Raw genomic sequence first — 14966 nt, 5'->3', positions numbered from 1 at the left:
TTGGCTAGATCTCATAAGGTGCAAGTTGGCCACTACCCTTTATTATTCCTCAAGTTTAGTTTGGATCCGACAATTTGTTCTGGTACACTTGCTACTAATGATAATAATTTACTCTCATTCACTGCCCCTCCTCCCCTCCTCCTCCTTAAAGATTGTAGTACGTCTAAATATCCAAAGGCATAGCCGGGACCCTAACTCGAATTTACTATCAAGTTTGGCCAAGTTCAATTTATCCGTTCTAAGGGATGTGCTGCTAAAAAGAATCGAATCTCCTCTCTTTCCCTCTTTCCCTCCCTCTTCTTTGCCTATGAATCCAATCGAAGCTAGATTTTTCAGTCATACGCTGGGTATAAAATTTGGAACACCAATAAATATTAATTTCGACTGACGTCATTATAAGGATTTAGCTGTATGTCGTCATGAAGTTGTTTTTCGTCATGTTTGTTATGACGAGGCTTAGTATATGACGTCATTATAAGTATTTAAGAAGATCGTTCAAAGAGAAATTTTTAATTGTAAAATGAAAGAAGATCCTACAATGGCAACAGCCAAGGAAGCAGCTCAAAGAGTCTATGCCAAAAGACTTGCAGCTAATAGAGAAAGTATGAAAAGAAAGCATGCCGAGGAATCACAACAACAGCGTGAAAACAGGCTTGCGGCTGATATGGAAAGTAAGAAAACAAAGCGTGACGAGGAATCACAAGAACAGCGTGAAAACAGGCTTACGGCTAATAGAGGAAGTATGAAAAGAAAGCGTGCCGAGGAACCACAACAACAGCGTGAAAACAGGCTTGCGTCTCAAAGAGAAATCACCAAAAGAAAGCGTGCCGAGGAATCACAACAAAAGCGTGAAAACAGGCTTGCGTCTCAAAGAGAAATCACCAAAAGAAAGCGTGCCAAGGAATCACAAGAGCAGCCTGGAAGTTTTCACCTGGCATTCAGGTACAGCCCATTCGATGATTATAGCTTGTTTAGATGTGTTCAAATCGGGACTATGTCTAAAATTTGTCCCTATTGCAAGGCCTTGAAATTTAATGGTGAAACAATGGGAATGTGTTGTGCCTCTGGAAAAGTTAAACTTCCTCTACTGGCTGCACCACCAGAGCCATTGAAAACTTTTCTTACTGGAACTATGTCAGAATCTAAGCATATTTTATCAAAGATCAGAAAATATAACTAATGCTTCCAAATGACGTCTTTTGGTGCCCAAATCAAAAATCCCGATCAATTTATGCCTACTTTCAAAGTAAAAGGGCAAATTTATCATAAAGCAGAGTCCCTTCTACCATTCTACGGCGAGAATCATCAATTTTTACAATTGTACTTCATCAGTGATATAAATTCTGAATTGAATGCACGTTGCGAAATTTCTCACAACGTTGAAAGGGCAATCGTTTCCTAATTGCAACATCTTTTCCACGAAAATAATAATTTAGTGCGTCTGTTCAAAATAGCCATCTATTTGATGCCTACTGATACGCATAAAATTGTTATTTCCGCTGACAAAATGCCTCCTGGCCAACATGTGCGTAGATACAATGCTCCAGCTATTGACAAAGTGGCAATTGTTATGGTCCGTGATCAGTTTTTACCTCGAGATATTATTCTTCATAATCAAAACGCTCAGTTGGTAAGAATTGCTGAGACTCATCGATGTTACGATGCCTTACAATATCCTATCATTTTTTGGGATGGAGCCGACGGCTATTACTTTAATAATAAATTGCAAGATCCATCCACTAACAAACAAACGGATAAGAAATACAGCGCAATACCTTATTATTCCTATAGACTAATGATTCGGCAGGATGAAGACAATTATATTTTAAAATGCCGTCAATTGTTTCACCAATACATCGTTGACATGCATGCAAAAATTGAATCAGAACGTTTGCTATTTATCTGTCTGAATCAGACCAATCTCCGCTCTGAACAATACATTCATTTGCGAGATGCAGTTGTAAATGACGGTAATACCACAAACGTTGGAAGATTAACGATTTTACCTTCGTCACATCCTGGCAGTCCCCAGCACATGCATGAATATGCTCAAGATGCTATTGCGTATGTTCGTCTCTATGGTATTCCAGATTTATTTATTACATTTACATGTCTTCAATCTTGGGACGAGATACAGCAGCTTTTACTTCAAGGACAATCGGTGGTTCATAGACATGACATTACGGCCTGTGTTTGCCGGAAAAAGTTGATATCACTGATAAACTATAAAGTAAAACTTAAAGTGTTTGGGTTAGTGCGATGCTGGATGTACTCAGTGGAATGGCAAAAACGAGGATTGCCACACGCACATATACTAATCTGGCTATATGATAAAACTACTTCTAATGAAATTGATAATGTGATTTCCGCTGAAATACCTGATGAAAATGTCGATAATGTTTATATGGTATTGTGGTTAAAAAATATGATACATGGACCTTGTGGTGCACTGAACGAAAAATCACCATGCATGGCCAAAGGAAGGTGCACAAAGCAATATCCTCGACTTTTAGTACCCAACACAATTGCTGGCAATGATGGTTAACCACAATATAGAAGAAGATCTACTGATGATGGTGGTAAGATAACAATAATAAAGAAGCGTAACGGTACCACCATCGAAGTCGATAACCAGTGGGTTGTTCCATATTCCCCTTTATTATCAAAAACATTTATTGCACACATAAACGCTGAATATTGTAACTCCGTGAAGGCAATCAAATACATATGTAAATACGTCAACAAAGGCAGTGACATGGCAGTTTTTGGCTTGCAGTCCGAAATCAGTGATATCGATGAAATCACAAAATATCAGGCTGGAAGATACATAAGCATTTATGAAGCTGTTTGGCGAATTCTTTCATTTCCGATACATGAACGAATTCCAGCTGTTGTTCACTTAGCAGTACATTTAAAGAATGATCAACGTGTTTATTGTTTGGAATCCAACGTGCAACAAAGAGCCCTGAATCCACCAGATACAATTTTAACTGCTTTCTTTTCGTTATGCCAAAATGATTCTTTTGCAAAAAAAACTGCTGTATACTGAAGTGCCTTCGTATTACACGTGGAATACTAAAAATAAATCATTTGAACGTCGAAAACAGGGTAAGTCAGTCGAAAGCTAACCTACCATCTTCAAAGATACCACGGTAGGAAGACTCTACACCATTCACCCCAATCAACATGAATGCTTCTTTCTACGCCTGCTTTTGGTCAATGTACCCGGTCCGATGTCCTTTGAGTATTTGAGAACTGTAAACGGTACTATACATGACATTTACCGTGGTTCATGCCAAGCTCTGAATTTATTGGAGAATGACCAACACTGGGATAACTGCATCAATGACGTGTGCAAAACGTCAACTCCAAGTCAAATTCGTGCATTGTAAATGAATAGTGACGTGCAATTGTAAATGAATAGCCATCTAGTGACGTCCAAAAATGAATTGATTGAAAAAGTATTTCCGAATATTCTAACCAATTATAAAAATCATAAATGGCTAAGTGAACGAGCGATTATGGCAGCCAAGAATATAGACGTCCACGAAATCAACAATATTGTTTTGACCAAGATTCCAGACCAGGCAGTCCTTTACAAGTCAATCGACACAGTTCTGGAACCAAATGAAGCGGTTAATTATCCATCTGAATTTTTAAATTCCTTGGATCTCCCAGGGTTTCCATCACACGTGCTAGAACTTAAAATAGGCGTACCAATAAAATTGTTACGAAATATCAACCCACCAAAGCTTTGCAATGGCACGCGACTTGCCGTAAAAAAAAAACAATGGAAAACGTAAAAGAGGTAACAATCTTGACAGGGCCTTTTGAGGGTGAGGCTGTTCTTATTCCTCGCATTCCTTTGATTCCAACGGATCTGCCTTTTCAATTTAAACGATTGCAATTCCCAATTTGATTAGCATTTGTATCTATATAAAAATGAGTTGTATGTATGCGTGTTTGTTTCCGCCACCCCAACAGCTAGTATATTTTTAAGTGAGCAATAATTGTGTATTTATTTAGTTTTTTTCGAAAAATACTCCATATGTTTCCAGAAAAATCGGAATCCTGAGATATTCTAGCCCATAAAACAATCTAGATAGGTCAGAAGCTCGAGAAAATTCTCTAAGAGCCCTACTTTTAGCGAAAAGCAAATTATGTGAGTGACGTCCATTTTATATACATCGGTATTGCAATGACGGCACTTACGAGGACAAAATTATGTTTTTCCTGTATGGAGAAGTTTACATTAAATTGCTTAAAGAGCAAAAACTGTCAAATATGAAAATATTTGTATATACTTTAACAAGAGATTGAAACCATTCAAAAACCTTAAAAAAGAAAATCAAAATATTGAAGCTTAGAAGATATTGTTGTTAGAAATCGGATTTGCTTTAATAATCAAGTATCTTTGAAAAGACGTCAATATGAAAGACAGAAAACTGTCTGCGGTTAGAAGACAAGCGACATTGAGGATTCATATATAGAAGCTTGCCGAGTGCTACGGCCCAGCGGCTGTTAATTGCACAAATACTTGCGTATATTTGAACAAGGGACTATAACAATTAAAAATCTTCAAATAGAAAACCAAAAGTTTGAAGCTTAGTAGATATTGTTGTTAGAAATCGGACATACTTTACTAGTCAAATTTCTTCGAAAAGACTTTGAAAAAGTAAAAAATGCACATAAACAAATTTTTGATTTATTTTGTATATATATTTTTTGTAATCCCTTTCCAAGAAATACCCCCCCCCCCAACCCAAACGAAAATCCTGGATACCGTCTTACTGATAGTAACCTATAGCCTTTTGGGAAGAAGCTACTGTCACAACCATTTAGGGTATTTACTGTGTTTTTTTTTGAAAATCACATTATATGGGCAAGATTCCATAAGCTAGTACTTGATTCTGATCCAAATCTAATCTAGAAGCTGTAGGCGAAACCGCAGAAAATCCAATCCTGCTGTTCAGCAGCTTATCTTCATGATTAAAGTTAGCGCTAAATTATTCCCAGAAAAATCCCCCTATGACTTTTCTACTGAGTTACTAGCACATCACTGATATGTTTAATGGTATTGTTCACTAAATTTTTTCTTACATGCCTTATTATATTTTCTTATTATGTATACCATATTGAAAAGGCTTATACGGCCCTATATTTATATTATTCACACCTTCTATACACATCTATATTATCTTATACACATCTTATTCTATACCATCTATAATACAGTATCACCCAGGAAAATCAGAAAAAAAATAAAAAATATGATTCTTAATTCAGTCGAAACATGGAGTCAATTAAAGGTCTCCAGGTCCACCATCTTTTAAAAGTAGAGAAAATCCGGTTATTTTTTTGGAAATAATTAGAACTAATTAGTATGCAGAACCCTGGCTAGCTAGAATATATATATATAACAATTTTCATTGATCATGCCTTTTCGGTAACAATGGTTATCTTATCTTTGGCCTAATTTGAAGTAAAGGTTAAAACGAGAGATACAAATAATATTTGAATTTAGCTCTTTTTTTAACTTTTTGACTTGCCATGTAAGACTAGATGGAATTGGTGTTTATCTCAGCAATAAATTATTGTTTCTTCTGATTTGATCCTAGAATGGTCTCTTAAGCCTAAGCTGTATAAGCTTCACAGATACTTTGTTTTTTCATTTTTATCTTGATGCCTTTTTTTATCGGTTATCAAGCTGTTTGCTAGTCTCTAGTTGCTTTTCTTACCTTTAGATCCTACTAGGTCTTACTTTTAGTCTATTATATGAGCTTGAACTCTCACAAAACCGTTGCTTTTATTTGTTTTATATGAGAAATGACTAGTTTTTTCTCTGAATATGTATTATTCTTATGAGTATTTTTCTCTATTTTTGCAAGAATTAAAGTTGTTGAGAAGTTAATCAGACTTCTTCCCAAAAATGTGCGATAAACCACTCTGACATGTTTTAATTGAAATCTAGCCTTGTTTACACTTGAATTTAACTTTTAAAGCACAGAATTGAATCGAATCTATTTAGCCTACCACTACTGGCACCAAGGGCAATTCCTCGAACTTCCAAAGGGTGGAAAAACTTATGAATATATATGTATATATATATATATATATATATATATATATATATATATATATATATATATATATATATATATATATATATATATATATATATATATATATATATATATATATATATCTTCTATATACATAAAAATAAGCTGTCTGTGTGTCTGTGTGTCGAGTGACGTCACTGTCCGCATATGACGTCTGAATTATTTCATCACATACCAATTCAAAAACGAATATATTCAAGCCGAAGTAGCTCAGTTATATAATTACCTGTGTTGGCGCAGTGGGTTTGACCTTAGTGTGGTAATACGGGACCCAGAGATCGAACCATGCTGCAGGAATGCACTGCAGGGCCGACGCAGGGACCTTAGTAAAGAAGCGTCGTTAATCCGATACAAATACAAATACAGTAGCTCAGTTGGTAAAGCCTTATGTTCCAGGTTCTAGGTCCGAGAGGTTCAAGATTCGAAACTTGGCTTTAGCATTAATACAAAAGAAGAAAAAAAAACTAAAAAAGATAATAACTACAAAATGAAACTAAAAAGAAAATACTAAAAAAAACTAAAAAAGCTAAGAAACTAAAAAAGGGTAAAAAATTAAAAACTAAAAAACCAAAAAAAAAACTAAAAAAAAAACTAAAAAAAGGTAAAAACTACAAAAAAAATAAAAAGAAAAAAACTAAAAACTAATAAAAAAACTAAAAAAACTAAAAAAAACTAAAAACTGAAAAAGAAAAAAACTAAAACTAAAAAATTGAAAAAACTGACAAATAAAGGAGAAAAAGAAAACTAAAAAAAATAAAAAAAAAAATAAAAAAGGTAAATTTATTCAAGCCGAAGTAGCTGAGTTGGTAAAGAATTATGTTCCAGGTTCTAGGTCCGAGAGGTTCCAGGTTCGAACCTTGGCTTTAGCATTAATACAAAAGAAGAAAAACAACTAAAAAAGAAAAAAAACTAAAAAACAGGTAAAAACTACTAAAAAAACTAAAAAAAAACTAAAAAAGGTAAAAAATAAAAACTGAAAAAGGAAAAAAAACTAAAAAAACTAAAAAAAGGGTAAAAACAGCAAAAAACTTCAAAGAAAAAAACAACTAAAAACTAAAAAAAACGTAAAAACTACAGAAAACTAAAAAGAAAAAAGAAAAAAAAAGAAAAAGCTAAAAAATAAGTAAAAACCCAAAAAAAAACTAAAAAGAAAAAAGGAAAAAAAAATAATATATTTCATCATATACCAATTCAAAAACGAATGTATATACAGACCAGGACAGAGGGAATATAAATGACGACCGGGACACTCAAAAGAAATTACAGACTGGGACACCAGGACACAAATGACGACTGGGACGTGTGTGTCGACTGACGTAATGTTTGTGTGTCGACTGACGTAATGTTTGTGTGTCGACTGACGTCATGTTTGTCGACAATAAATGACAACTGGGACAAAGGGACACAACCACAACGGGGACGCTGGGGGGCACAGGGGGATATATAAATGACGATGGGGACACAGGGAATGTTTGATTAGCAATCACCATCAACAAAGCTCAAGGGAAATCATTAGAATAATAAGGCATAGATCTGAATACGGATTGTTTTTCTCATGGACAATTATATGTTGCATGTTCAAGTGTCAGGAAACCTGACAATCTATTTATATGTACAGACAATGGGACAGCGAAGAATGTTGTATATTCGCAAGTTTTACGTAGTTAAAAACATATATATATATATATATATATATATATATACTAGCTGTTGGGGTGGCGCTTCGCGCCACCCCAACACCTAGTTGGTGGGGGTGCTTCGCGCCCCCCCCCCAAGCCCCCCCCCCCCCGCGCGTAAGTCGTTACGCGCCATATTAGTTACGCGCCATTGTAGTTGTGTCCCTATGTCCCACCTGTGAATATAGATAGATATATATATATCTATATATATAAAAATAAGTTGTCTGTGGATCTGTGGATCGTGGATCAGGTGACGTCATGTTTCGGCTGTGGATCTGTGGATCAGGTGACGATCCACAAAAAAGGTAAAAAACTAAAAACTAAAAAAAAAACTGAAAAAACTAAAAAAAGGCAAAAACTACAAAAAAAAACTAAAAACTAATAAAAAAATAAAAAAGGCTAAAAAACTAAAAAAACTAAAAAAACTAAAAAACTAAAAAAACAAAACTAAAAAAAAACTTAAAAAAAGGAAAAAACTGAAAAATAGAAGAGAAAAAGAAAACTAATAAAATTAAGAATAAAATAAAAAAAAAATAAAAAAGATAAAAACTAAAAAAAAAAGTAAAAAGAAAAAACGAAAAAAACTAAAAAAGCTAAAAAAAGGTAAAAACCAATAAAAAACTAAAAAGAAAAAAAGGAAAAAAAAACTAAAAACTAAAAACTAAAAAAAAAACTTAAAAAAAAGGAATAAACTGAAAAATGGAAGAGAAAAAGAAAAACTAATAAAATTAAGAATAAAAATAAAAAAAAATAAAAAAGATAAAAACTAAAAAAAAACTAAAAAGAAAAAACGAAAAAAACTAAAAAAGCTAAAAAAAAGGTAAAAACCAATAAAAAACTAAAAAGAAAAAAAGGAAAAAAACTAAAAAAATTTTCATCTAAAAAACTAAAAAAAACTAAAAAAGGTAAAAACTAAAAGAACTAAAAAAGAAAAAAAACTAAAAAAAGGAAAAAAACTGAAAAATAAAGGAGAAACAATCTAAATAAATGACGACACTCAAAGAGAAAGCGACCGGGACAAAAGGAATGTTCGATTAGCAATCAACAAAGCACCGGGACACAGGGAGTATAAATGACGACGACCGGGACACAGGGACATAACTACAAAGGGGACGCCGGGGTGCACAGGGGGATATATAAATGAATAAAATTAAGAATAAAATAAAAAAAAATAAAAAAGATAAAAACTAAAAAAAAAAGTAAAAAGAAAAAACGAAAAAAACTAAAAAAGCTAAAAAAAAAGGTAAAAACCAATAAAAAACTAAAAAGAAAAAAAGGAAAAAAAACTAAAAAAACTAAAAACTAAAAAAAAAACTTAAAAAAAAGGAAAAAACTGAAAAATAGAAGAGAAAAAGAAAACTAATAAAATTAAGAATAAAAATAAAAAAAAATAAAAAAGATAAAAACTAAAAAAAAAGTAAAAAGAAAAAACGAAAAAAACTAAAAAAGCTAAAAAAAAAGGTAAAAACCAATAAAAAACTAAAAAGAAAAAAAGGAAAAAAACTAAAAAAAATTTCATCTAAAAAACTAAAAAAAGGTAAAAACTAAAAGAACTAAAAAAGAAAAAAAACTAAAAAAAGGAAAAAAACTGAAAAATAAAGGAGAAACAATCTAAATAAATGACGACACTCAAAGAGAAAGCGACCGGGACAAAAGGAATGTTCGATTACCAATCAACAAAGCACCGGGACACAGGGAGTATAAATGACGACGACCGGGACACAGGGACATAACTACAAAGGGGACGCCTGGGCGCACAGGGGGATATATAAATGACGATGGCGACTCAGGGAATGGTCGATTCACAGGTGGGACATAGGGACACAACTACAATGGCGCGTAACTAATATGGCGCGTAACGACTTACGCGCGCGGGGGGGCTTGGGGGGGGGGCGCGAAGCGCCCCCACCAACTAGGTGTTGGGGTGGCGCGAAGCGCCACCCCAACAGCTAGTATATATATATATATATATATGTTTTTAACTACGTAAAACTTGCGAATATACAACATTCTTTGCTGTCCCATTGTCTGTGCATATAAATAGATTGTCAGTTTACCGACTCTTGAACATGCACCATATAATGGTCCATGGGAAAACAATCCGTATTCAGATCTATACCTCATGATTCTAATGATTGCCCTTGAGCTTTGTTGATGGTGATTGCTAATCGACCATTCCCTGAGTCGCCATCGTCATTTATTTTTTAGTTTTTTACCTTTTTTTCTTTTTAGTTTTTTATTGGTTTTTACCTTTTTTTTAGCTTTTTTAGTTTTTTTTCGTTTTTTCTTTTTACTTTTTTTTTAGTTTTTATCTTTTTTATTTTTTTTTTATTTTTATTTTTAATTTTATTAGTTTTCTTTTTCTCTTCAATTTTTCAGTTTTTTCCTTTTTTTTAGTTTTTAGTTTTTAAGTTTTTTTCCTTTTTTTAGTTTCTTTAGTTTTTTTTTAGTTTTTCGGCTTTTATATTTTTTTTATTAGTTTTTAGTTTTTTTTGTAGTTTTTGCCTTTTTTAGTTTTTTCAGTTTTTTTTTAGTTTTTAGTTTTTTACCTTTTTTAGCCTAACCAGGATTTGAACCTGGGACCTTCATTCTCCGTTCTGACACCCTCTCTCACCGAGTGACTACTCCAGCATGTTCATTATGGTGTTTTAAATGGTATATTATTAACCAAATTAATGTGTTTTACAATATACTAAGCATCGTCATAACAAAAATGACGACAACTAATTTCATGACGTCAGCCGACACAGAAACATGACGTCACCTGATCCACAGATCCACAGACAGACAACTTATTTTTATATATATAGAAGATAGATAGATAGATAACACCTAGTTGGTGGGGGTACTTCGCGCCCCCCCCCCCAAGCCCCCCCGCGCGCGTAAGTCGTTACGCGCCATTGTAGTTGTGTCCCTATGTCCCACCTGTGAAAATAGATAGATATATATATATATATATAAATATATATATATATATATATATATATATATATATATATATATATATATATATATGTATATATATATATATATATATATATATATATATATATATATATATATATATATATATATATATATATATATATATATATATATATATATATATATATATATATATATATATATATATATATATATATATATATATATATATATGTTTTTAACTACGTAAAACTTGCGAATATACAACATTCTTTGTTGTCCCATTGTCTGTGCATATAAATAGATTGTCAGGTTTACCGACTCTTGAACATGCAACATATAATGGTCCATGGGAAAACAATCCGTATTCAGATCTATACCTCATGATTCTAATGATTGCCCTTGAGCTTTGTTGATGGTGATTGCTAATCAACCATTCCCTGAGTCGCCATCGTCATTTATATATCCCCCTGTGCACCCCGGCGTGTACCGGTCGTCATTTATATTCCCTGTGTCCCGGTCGTCATTTGTGTCCCGGTGTCCCAGTCTGTGATTTCTCTTTGAGCGTCCCGGGCTTCATTTATATTCCTTGTGTCCCGGTGTCCCGTTTTTTCTTTTTAATTTTTTTTTAGTTTTTATCTTTTTTATTTTTTTTTATTTTTATTTTTAATTTTATTAGTTTTCTTTTTCTCTTCTATTTTTCAGTTTTTTCCTTTTTTTAGTTTTTTTTTAGTTTTTCGTTTTTTAAGTTTTTTTCCTTTTTTAGTTTCTTTAGTTTTTTTAGTTTTTTGGCTTTTTTAATTTTTTTATTAGTTTTTATTTTTTTTTGTAGTTTTTGCCTTTTTTTAGTTTTTTCAGTTTTTTTTTTAGTTTTTAGTTTTTTACCTTTTTTAGCCTAACCAGGATTTGAACCTGGGACCTTCATTCTCCGTTCTGACACCCTCTCTCACCGAGTGACTACTCCAGCATGTTCATTTTGGTGTTTTAAATGGTATATTATTAACCAAATTAATGTGTTTTACAATATACTAAGCATCGTCATAACAAAAATGACGACAACTAATTTCATGACGTCAGCCGACACAGAAACATGACGTCACCTGATCCACAGATCCACAGACAGACAACTTATTTTTATATATATAGATATATATAAATATATATATATATATATATATATATATATATATATATATATATATATATATATATATATATATATATATATATATATATATATATATATATATATATATATATATATATATATATATATATATATATATATATATATATATATATATATATATATATATATATACTAGCTGTTGGGGTGGCGCTTCGCGCCACCCCAACACCTAGTTGGTGGGGGCGCTTCGCGCCCCCCCAAGCCCCCCCGTGCGCGTAAGTTGTTACGCGAATATACAACATTCTTTGCTGTCCCATTGTCTTTGCATATAAATAGATTGTCAGGTTTACCGACTCTTGAACATGCAACATATAATGGTCCATGGGAAAACAATCTGTATTCAGATCTATACCTCATGATTCTAATGATTGCCCTTGAGCTTTGTTGATTGTGATTGCTAATCGACCATTCTCTGTCCCGGTGTCCCGGTCGTCATTTATATCCCCCTGTTTCCCCCGGTGTCCCCGTTGTAGTTGTGTCCCTGTGTCCCGGTCGTCATTTATATTCCCTGTGTCCCGGTCGTCATTTGTATCCCGGTGTCCCGGTCTGTATATACATTCGTTTTTTAGTTTTGTTTTTCTCCTTTATTTTTTTCCTTTTTTTTTCTTTTTTAGTTTATTTAGATTTTTAGATTTTTTAGTTTTTTTATTAGTTTTTAGTTTTTTTTCTTTTTAGTTTTTTTTTAGTTTTTACCTTCTTTTTAGTTTTGTTAGTTTTTCCTTTTGTCCTGGTCGCTTTCTCTTTGAATGTCGTCATTTATTTTTTTCTTTTTTAGTTCTTTTAGTTTTTACCTTTTTTAGTTTTTTTTAGTTTTTTAGATGAAAATTTTTTTTAGTTTTTTCCTTTTTTTCTTTTTAGTTTTTTATTGGTTTTTACCTTTATTTTAGCTTATTTTTCAGTTTTTTCCTTTTTTTTAGTTTTTTTTTATTTTTTATTTTTTTAGTTTTTTACCTTTTTTTAGTTTTTTTAGATTTTTTAGTTTTTTAGCTTTTTTACTTTTTTTATTAGTTTTTAGTTTTTTTTGTAGTTTTTGCCTTTTTTTAAGTTTTGTTTTTCTCCTTTATTTTTTTCCTTTTTTTCTTTTTTAGTTTATTTAGATTTTTAGATTTTTTAGTTTTTTTTATTAGTTTTTAGTTTTTTTTCTTTTTAGTTTTTTTTAGTTTTTACCTTCTTTTTAGTTTTGTTAGTTTTTTTTTTTACTTATGTCCTGGTCGTCATTTATACTCCCTGTGTCCCGGTGCTTTGTTGATTGCTAATCGAACATTCCTTTTGTCCTGGTCGCTTTCTCTTTGAGTGTCGTCATTTATTTTTTTCTATTTTAGTTCTTTTAGTTTTTACCTTTTTTAGTTTTTTTTTAGTTTTTTAGATGAAAATTTTTTTTAGTTTTTCCTTTTTTTCTTTTTAGTTTTTTATTGGTTTTTACCTTTATTTTAGCTTATTTTTCAGTTTTTTCCTTTTTTTTAGTTTTTTTTATTTTTTATTTTTTTTAGTTTTTTACCTTTTTTTAGTTTTTTTAGATTTTTTAGTTTTTTAGCTTTTTTACTTTTTTTATTAGTTTTTAGTTTTTTTTGTAGTTTTTGCCTTTTTTTAAGTTTTGTTTTTCTCCTTTATTTTTTTCCTTTTTTTTTCTTTTTTAGTTTATTTAGATTTTTAGATTTTTTAGTTTTTTTTATTAGTTTTTAGTTTTTTTTCTTTTTAGTTTTTTTGTAGTTTTTACCTTCTTTTTAGTTTTGTTAGTTTTTTTTTTACTTATGTCCTGGTCGTCATTTATACTCCCTGTGTCCCGGTGCTTTGTTGATTGCTAATCGAACATTCCTTTTGTCCTGGTCGCTTTCTTTTTGAGTGTCGTCATTTATTTTTTTCTTTTTTAGTTCTTTTAGTTTTTACCTTTTTTAGTTTTTTTTAGTTTTTTAGATGAAAATTTTTTTAGTTTTTTCCTTTTTTTCTTTTTAGTTTTTTATTGGTTTTTACCTTTATTTTAGCTTATTTTTCAGTTTTTTCCTTTTTTTTAGTTTTATTTTATTTTTTATTTTTTTTAGTTTTTTACCTTTTTTTAGTTTTTTTAGTTTTTTTAGTTTTTTAGCTTTTTTACTTTTTTTTATTAGTTTTTAGTTTTTTTTGTAGTTTTTGCCTTTTTTTAGTTTTTTCAGTTTTTTTTTTAGTTTTTTATTGGTTTTTACCTTTATTTTAGCTTATTTTTCAGTTTTTTCCTTTTTTTTAGTTTTTTTTTAGTTTTTAGTTTTTTTAGTTTTTTACCTTTTTTTAGTTTTTTTAGTTTTTTTAGTTTTTTAGCTTTTTTATTTTTTTTATTAGTTTTTAGTTTTTTTTTAGTTTTTGCCTTTTTTTAGTTTTTTTAGTTTTTTAGCTTTTTTATTAGTTTTTAGTTTTTTTGTAGTTTTTGCCTTTTTTTAGTTTTTTTAGTTTTTTAGCTTTATTTTTTTTATTAGTTTTTAGTTTTTTTGTAGTTTTTGCCTTTTTTTAGTTTTTTCAGTTTTGACGTCACCTGATCCAGTTTTTCAGGTGACGTCACCTGATCCACAGATCCACACACAGACAACTTATTTTTATATATATAGATATATATATATATATATATATATATATATATAAGCGAAGCGCCAACCCAACAGCTAGTACATATATATATATATATATATATATATATATATATATATATATATATACATATCCCTTTCTCTCCCCCTTTCTTTCTCGCTTCTTCTCTCTCTCTCTTTTTTTGCATGTATGATATTGACTGTTGTAGTAGTTCTTCCGCAGAGCTTTGTATCTTCTTAAATGGCTATTGTCAAATGATTAAATTGCGTATTGTTTAATTTTTGTTTAATAAATTTTTATCATATTCAAAAAAATTCACTCTTTCTCTTTACAAACACTTTTAAACATCTATCAATATAACATTTAAAAGTTATCGTAAATGTTACTACTGTACTCGTTTTGATTGATTGTTTGTTTTTTCTATTTCTTAAAAGTTTAGTTAGAAAACCAGTCTAGTAATAAAGTGTATTAATCTTTGCTTTGCAATGCGGGACC

The 14966-nt window shown here is 31.0% G+C and overlaps 1 long non-coding RNA gene across 1 annotated transcript in view; it reads right to left on the bottom strand.

Annotated features, from left to right (window-relative positions):
- LOC136032043 (uncharacterized) overlaps positions 1 to 14335 on the bottom strand; it is a 47723-nt gene extending 33388 nt beyond the window's left edge. Inside the window, exon 1 of the long non-coding RNA XR_010618628.1 lies at positions 13083 to 14335. This is a non-coding gene — a long non-coding RNA (uncharacterized LOC136032043). The remainder of the gene's footprint in view (positions 1 to 13082) is intronic.
- Between the last annotated feature and the right edge of the window lie 631 nt (positions 14336 to 14966).

The sequence above is a fragment of the Artemia franciscana genome, chromosome 1, assembly GCF_032884065.1.
Source record: "Artemia franciscana chromosome 1, ASM3288406v1, whole genome shotgun sequence".
NCBI lineage: Eukaryota > Metazoa > Arthropoda > Branchiopoda > Anostraca > Artemiidae > Artemia > Artemia franciscana.
This window is presented reverse-complemented; position numbering and strand designations above follow the sequence as displayed.